The sequence below is a fragment of the Geospiza fortis genome, unplaced genomic scaffold, assembly GCF_000277835.1.
Source record: "Geospiza fortis unplaced genomic scaffold, GeoFor_1.0 scaffold190, whole genome shotgun sequence".
Classification (NCBI taxonomy): Eukaryota; Metazoa; Chordata; class Aves; order Passeriformes; family Thraupidae; genus Geospiza; species Geospiza fortis.
In genome coordinates, this window is record NW_005054328.1 from 6160902 (window position 1) to 6168120 (window position 7219).

Below are 7219 nucleotides of genomic sequence, written 5' to 3' on the forward strand. Positions count from 1 at the left end.
CGGCGGGACCCCGGGAAGGGTCGGCCGGTCCCCTTGGGACGCGGGGAACAAAAGGGGCTATGGGTCTGTCCTGCCTCCTGTTAGAAGAGGTGTCGGGCGGCTCGGGCGGCGGATGTACGTCCGCGTGGCGCTTGTCTGCATGTGAAATCGGGGGCAAAGTGCGCTTAGTGGCCTCCATGGTGAGGGCAGAGGAGGGAGCGTGCGGGAGTCCGAGGTGGCACCTAAGGACACGCACGGAAAGGCCTCACGATGTCGGGATCTGTGTCACGGCGTAACCGAGTGGTTTCCTTGCAGTTGCATAAAGCACATTCTTGCTTAAGGAGGGTGGCGAGGGAAGAGGTTCAAAGAACTGTAAAGCTGCTGCTGGGAAGAGCACAGCTTTTTCCTGTGCAGCTTCCTGATTGAAACAAACTGTGTTACAGGTCACCACAGCGGGAAAGCTAACAGAGGTTTATAACCCCCAAAATATATGTAATGTCTATGTTTTCTGTGTCTAATTTTGGTAATTTATCCATAAACACAAAGACATGTTGTCTTTGAAAGGCAAAATTATGAATATGCTGTCATAAAGTTTTAACACTGTGGTGTTTTTTGATTGTGTTCTGAAGTGTAAGCTCAACTTTCTCTAATGACATAAAAAACCCCCACAAACCTTACCATCCTTTGGAAGCAGGATTTGCTGTACATGTTTGGTGTGTGGCATGTATTGTTAATTCAGCCAAAGCAGCACCCAGGCAGTCAAAACACCAATCTGATTGTGCTGGCACTGTGATTGTGCTGCTTCTGGGGTAGCTGAGGTTTCAGGTGGTGGGGTGACCTAGCAGACCCTTCCTTCTCAACAAATTATTTATTTTCTGAGACAGATAGTTTGTGACAGTGTTGGTGCAATTAGGTGAAGTTTACCTTATGCCTGTCTGAGTTGCCTTGGCCTAAAATTAATACTGCAAAACTGCAAAATGAAACCTCTGCTGTGAGCTGTTCCTGTGAAGAGGAAGTACTTGTAGTGTTTCCTTGGAAATAAGGATGGTGACAAGCCTTTCTAAAACTAAGACAAGTTCTGCTTCTCTGCAGCGAGATTCAGGAAATGTACTGATGTTATTACAGTGTTAAAATTGTCCTACTGTTAGTGTACTGGTATAACTACTTCTGTGGACACTCTTCTTTGGAATAATGCTGGCTGGTTTTCCATCCATTTAATTCTTCATTTCCATTACATTTCCCTAAGCATATCGCTTTCCCTGTGTTTGGGCACCAGTGTTAAATATTCTTACCAAGCACTTAACCCAGCAAGACTAAGGCAAAATTGCTCTTGCAGGCTTTGAATTAAGGGAACCCCAAGTGTTTCTTAGTGTGTGTATGGTGTACCTGTTTAGTTTGGAGTGCTCTGTGCCCTGCTTCTGCCATCATTTGTATGCTGAGAAGTGCCTGTGTTTGGGTGTGGGAGTGGAAAAAAAAAAGTTAAGTTTCAGAGTAACCAGTACTTCCTCACTGAAATTATTATTTTTGATATATATTCTGCATTTAGCAGCAGAAGCAAAGACTTGGTGACAATAACCATGTGGCACTAGATCGTAAGGACCATTCAGGCACAATTTAACTCAGTTAAGACAGTCTGAGGCATCAGGTGAGACTTCATCAAGATAAGGTTCTAGAAAGTCAGCTTTTGCCAGCACAGGCAGCACTATAATTGTAAGCAATTGATTAGAACAGTGATTGTCCTAATCAGAGTTATTTGGCTTTTATCTGACCTTTAATTTGTTGAACTGAAGCAAGTCTGATTTAGGTCAAAATAAGAATTCACATAGCCCTTTGCAGCAAATTAAACCCAGACAAACCACCATAGCTTTGCATGTAGACAAGCCCTAAGGCGTCAAAATGTCCAAGAGCAGTGACAAAGTGCTTGATGGTTGTCAGGGAACATGTGTTTTTACTTTCATTGTGGCAGGAAACACCATAGGGTCAGGGCTGCAAACCACTGTTTATATTGTTCTTTCTTCTACTTACTTATTATATAACCAATTTGCAGCGCCCCATTATGTGCTACATTGGGTGCCTTTAAAATTATGTATTATAAGCATCTTTTTAAAATAAATTGTACCCACAAATTTTATTAATACTGGGAGTGGGAGAGCTGATTCATAACTGGCATTGTGCTAGATTTTATTGAATATGTACTTCGAGCATGACACCTGTTAAAAAGGCAAGTCCTGACTCAAGACAGTATTTTGACCTCCGTAAAGCCCTGACTGAGGTGGGAAAGTAACCTTTTCAGTGTATTGCTTTGGGATGGTGATGGAAATATTATAGTGGACCAAATATTAGGCTTTGTGCAGTCTATTTTCTTCTTTTCTTCCCCTTCCTTCCATTGCTTCATTTCTCCTTTTTTTTTCATCTCTTCCTCTCATTCTCTTTCTATACCATTTTGACTTTGCTTCCTATTCCTTTTTCTTGAGCTATCCTATTCATTTGATGCAGGATCCACATCACAGGCCTCTTCTTCTACACCATCTAACCATGACCTTCTCACTTCACCTGTGGCTCATTTCTCCTCAAGTCGTGCTTGCCAACACAGGACCACGGATTGGCTGAACAGTTTTTAGGGCTCATTCATTTCACCACAAGTGAACAAAATTCACTTTAAGTGGTGTCATGCCACTTGAATTTGGGCATGGGTACCAAAGGTTTCTTACTTATGTATTAGGCACGTGCCGTGGTTGCAAATTTTGTAGACAAATTACAGTGGTGGTTATCTGCCATTATGTCAGTGAAGTGTTTGTATGGTGCCAAGTGAGAAGGGATTAGTTAAGTTGAAAAAAAAATGGAGGTTAGTACAGGAATTGTAAGGTGGAAAAAACAGCTGAAAGAAAACTGGAATAAATTTCTCAGTCTGCTTTGCTATATAGGAATGTTGATGGTGCTGGCCAAACGGAAAGGATTCACAGGAACAGGAATGAAAGCCTGAGACCAGTGAAGTTCAGCTCTGCTCCTTTAGATGCTTATTTATGCTGATAAACGGTACCAAAAATTATGACTTGAACCTGTAATATGCAATGACTTTCAATAGGACAAATCTGTTTCTCAGGCCTGAGCTACCAAGGAATTGCCAACAGAAGTACAGAAGTATATTTCCCAATATAAAGATGGTGCTGGCCAAGGGAAAGGATACACAGGAAGAGGAATGAAAGCCAGAGACTGGTGAAATTCAGCTCTGCTCCTTTAGATGCTGATTTATGCTGATAAACGGTACCAAAAGTTATGACTTGAACCTGTAATATGCAATGACTTTCAATAGGACAAATCTGTTTCTCAGGCCTGAGCTACCAAGGAATTGCCAACAGAAGTACAGAAGTATATTTCCCAATATAAAAGACATTCAAAACACCTATTTCCTCTAAATACTGTATATACTTACACGTATTCAGAAAAGATTAATTAAAACCAGAATCTGTATAGGAAAAAAATTAGCCCCAGGAAATTAAAGTGTTGTTATTTAAATGTTATTGCCCCTATTAATTGTTGAAATCTGTGATTTTTGCCTAAAAGCATAAGGAAAAAATAAGTTCAGGAGATCTATTTCAGTGATGAAGACTGTGTTGTGATACAGGAACTGTCAGTTACCTCACCCAAACTGGAAATAAGAGGAAGATTTATAGGTGCCAGAGGAATGAGTTTCCAGAAGGCTATTCCAGTACCACCAGAATGGGTGAAAATAAATCCCAGTCTTTAGTTGTGGGTTGGGTGAGCTTTAGGTAAGGCTTAGTATTTTTGCAAAAAGGGATTCTATGGTATTGATGTTTTCAGTGACACTACTAAGAATAACCCAGGAAGTTTTGTAATACAAAATGACTACAACAAAATCAAAGTGGAATTAAACATTTTACAGGTGTGCTGGTTTTGGCTGGGATGGAGTTGATTTTCTTTTCAGTAGCTGATGTGGGATAAGTTTCGGATTTGTGACCAAAACAGCGTGGAGAGTACAGGGATATTTTCATTTTTGCTAGGCAGTGCTCGCATAGCATCAAGGTCTTTTCTGCTTCTTATCCCACCAATGAGGAGGCTGGGGGTGCTTAGGGACCTGGGAGAGGACACAGCCAGGACAGCTGAAAGGGGCATTCCACATCACATGGCATCATGCTCAGCACATAAAGCTGGGCAAGAGGTGGGGGGTGGAAATTCATGGCTGTGCTATTTGCCTTCCCAAGTTACTGTTGGGTGTGATGGGGCCCTGTTTTCCTGGGGGTGTCTGAACACCTGCCTGCCCACGGAAAGCTGTGAATGACTTCTTGCTTTGCATTGTGTGTGCACAGTTTCTGCTTTCCCTATTAAAGTGTCTTTATCTCAGAAAACTCTTATGAGTTTTCTCACTTTTACCTTTTCAATTCTCTCCCCCATCCCACCAGGGGAGTGGCTGTGTGGTGCTTAGTTGCTGGCTGGAGTTAAAATTTGACAGTTTGAAAGGATATGAAGCAGGAATAACCCATTTGAGTCAGTTCACCTATATTCAGAATAATATATTGAAGCTATAAAAAGAAAATTGCTAAACTCACTGGTGTATATGCATGAATTGTGCTAACAGACCTGGATACAGAATAATTAGGAAGCACTGAGTAAAGTTTTGCAGCTCTGACTACTGCAATTACCTCAATGATTTCAGGAAAGCATCAACTAGCAAAGCATGGATCAGTAATCTTTTCTATCTGTTGTTAGTCACAACCTTGTGTAGGATCACCAAAAAAAGGAGGGCAGTGTCATAAGGTACTGGAAATGCTGCTGCAACATAAAGAAAGATTGCCTTACATCACCATGTCCCGAATACCCTTACACCCCAGTTTCAAATATTTTTATACACAAACGTTTTACATTGTGCCTATCGGTTTTCTACCTCCCTTTTACTATTGTTAAGAATTCACATTTTTAAACTTCACGTATAATTTTCCCTGCCTGGATTTTGGACAAACACTGCACCAAACTCTGCTTTGCTATTGATCTTAAAAAAAAAAAAAAACCACAAAAACTGGTACAGTGCTTTAGCAGAAAGGAAAACTGTACTTCTTATGAAAAGATTTTTTTTTCAAAAATGTTCTCTTACATCTTTGTAAAGAACTTTTCATAATTGATTCTAAGGGTAAAGGAGCAGCATGGTATTGCATATTAATTGGAGTGTAGAATTGAGTCAACTGAAAATACAGAGCTGGAATGGTAAAAAAAACTACAGGCCAAGGATTAATAATGTAATACTGAACATGTAAATTAAGAGCCATTGAAGTCAAATATGCTGAGCTGTGAACATCTCTCCACTTTTTCAGTGGACTGGAGCCTGGATCCTCTGTGAGCTTACACAGCTGTGTCAAGCTGAGATATGGTAAAGGTCAGTTTTTCTTCTGCACCAGTATGTTAGTGTACAAGCCAGCATGGGACATAGTGACAACTAAGCTATCTATTAACTATCTCCTATTGACTTCCTCAGAACTAGGAGGAGGTGTGAGACACTGTTCATTCTGTTCACTTGCAACACATAAGAAATGGTCAGGTACTTTCCCCTGTTGCCTCCTTGGAAATTTTGCTAGTATTAAGCTCAATTTTCTGCATCGAGCAATGAAGAACTGGGGACTTGAGTTAAAACTCCTATTTTTCCAAGTTGTTTACTAAGTGTTCAACTTCTCTGTCACTATCTTGCTTGTCTTATCCATCCTTCTGTTCTTTACAGATAGTACCTGGCTACATTTTATTCTCAAAAACTTCTTCCTGCCTGCTGCAGCTGACCTCCAGGATGCTCCTTGGTCTCCCAGGCAAGGTGCTATGTACGTGTGCTCTACCATCTATACACACCTATGGCTTAACCTACTTCTCCACCTCTGATCAATCACTCCTCTGTTCCCCTCTGCCAATCCTGTACAGTACTTCTCATTTGGCAAATCTTTTCTATTCATAAAACAAAAGATAGCACCCATCTTCTGCTGGCAAACCCACTCCTTGTCCTTTCTCCACCGCCACTAATTCTGTCATCCTTCAAGCTGATCTGCTCCTTTTTCCCTCTCATATAAAAGCTAATTTTAGGTCATGGCTGCTCTTCTGTGAAGTATTTCCAATGACCTGTTTCCCCACCTCAGACCTTGTTTCCAAAATTCTTCCCCAGACTTAGGTCACATCTAGCCTGCAGATGCTCATAAATTACCAGCTTTCTAGAACTTTCTCCCAGGGAATCTTTAGTTTCTCCTTTCCACCCACAGTTCAGGGTCTCTCTGTTCACCATTTCAGGAGACAAAGTTTTCACTGCCCTCCTCACCCTTTTTCCTTACTAATCAGGAGCATCTTATAACCTTTGCACCCCTTCTTGGATGTTCTTGGGTTATTCATCCCTTCGGTTTCAGGCTTCACCTTTGGGGCCTGGCATTCCTCTGCTGATGCATTAATTTGGGGTTTATGTCAATCCCACACATTCTGGTCCAGTCCAGCTTTCCTCTAATAACTTCCTTCCCTTCTTCATTCCCTCCTCCAGCTTTCCTCAGAGGACTTTAACTTGTGCTGCCCTTTTTTCTTTAAGCCTGAAACAACTGCACCCATCTTGTGAGCCAAATCCACACTGCCTTCATTCAAATCTCCCCATAAAATGTACTTTTACCATAACACCTATCCAGCTCAGATTCTTCTCCTGAAATATATCCTGTTCCTCTGTAATAAAAACAAATCCTGTTTCATAACAAAACAAAAAGAACTGAGCAAGAGACTTACTACACAACTAATTTTTGGCAGTTGCTTTCTGCCAAGAGCAACATGCTTGTTCTTATCCCACTCCTTTGGATTGTTCTCCCCGTGTGCCTTTTGTTTGTCCTTTTGTTTTCAGCTTTTGATTCCTTCCTGAGGGCTCCTGGCCTGATCCTGTGCTCACACTGGTGTGAAGTGAGGAGTAGCTCTGCTGCAGCAAACAGAGCTATGCCAAGGTGAAATTTCTGTGGAAGGCGATCATCCCTTTGTTTTAATATTAGCTAATAAAGCCTGTGCACAAGTCCAGCACAGCACTCTGGTTTTAATTAATAAAAATTAGCATATACAGCTACATACACTCTTCTTTTTCCCTCAGCTACTTTGAAGAAAACCCCTTTGTATGTCTTCCTGGTTGCTCTGTGTATTGACATTAAAAAAACCCCAAACGAATAAAACCCCAAAGCCAAAGCAGCATCAAACTCCCACGCAAACAAAAGGCTTGGGTGCTGCCTGT

The 7219-nt window shown here is 41.3% G+C and overlaps 1 long non-coding RNA gene across 1 annotated transcript in view; it reads left to right on the forward strand.

The window, feature by feature from the left end:
* Positions 1-6864: 6864 nt before the first annotated feature.
* LOC115947875 overlaps positions 6865-7219 on the forward strand; it is a 9377-nt gene continuing 9022 nt past the window's right edge. The window contains exon 1 of the long non-coding RNA XR_004081734.1: positions 6865-6941. This is a non-coding gene — a long non-coding RNA (uncharacterized LOC115947875). The remainder of the gene's footprint in view (positions 6942-7219) is intronic.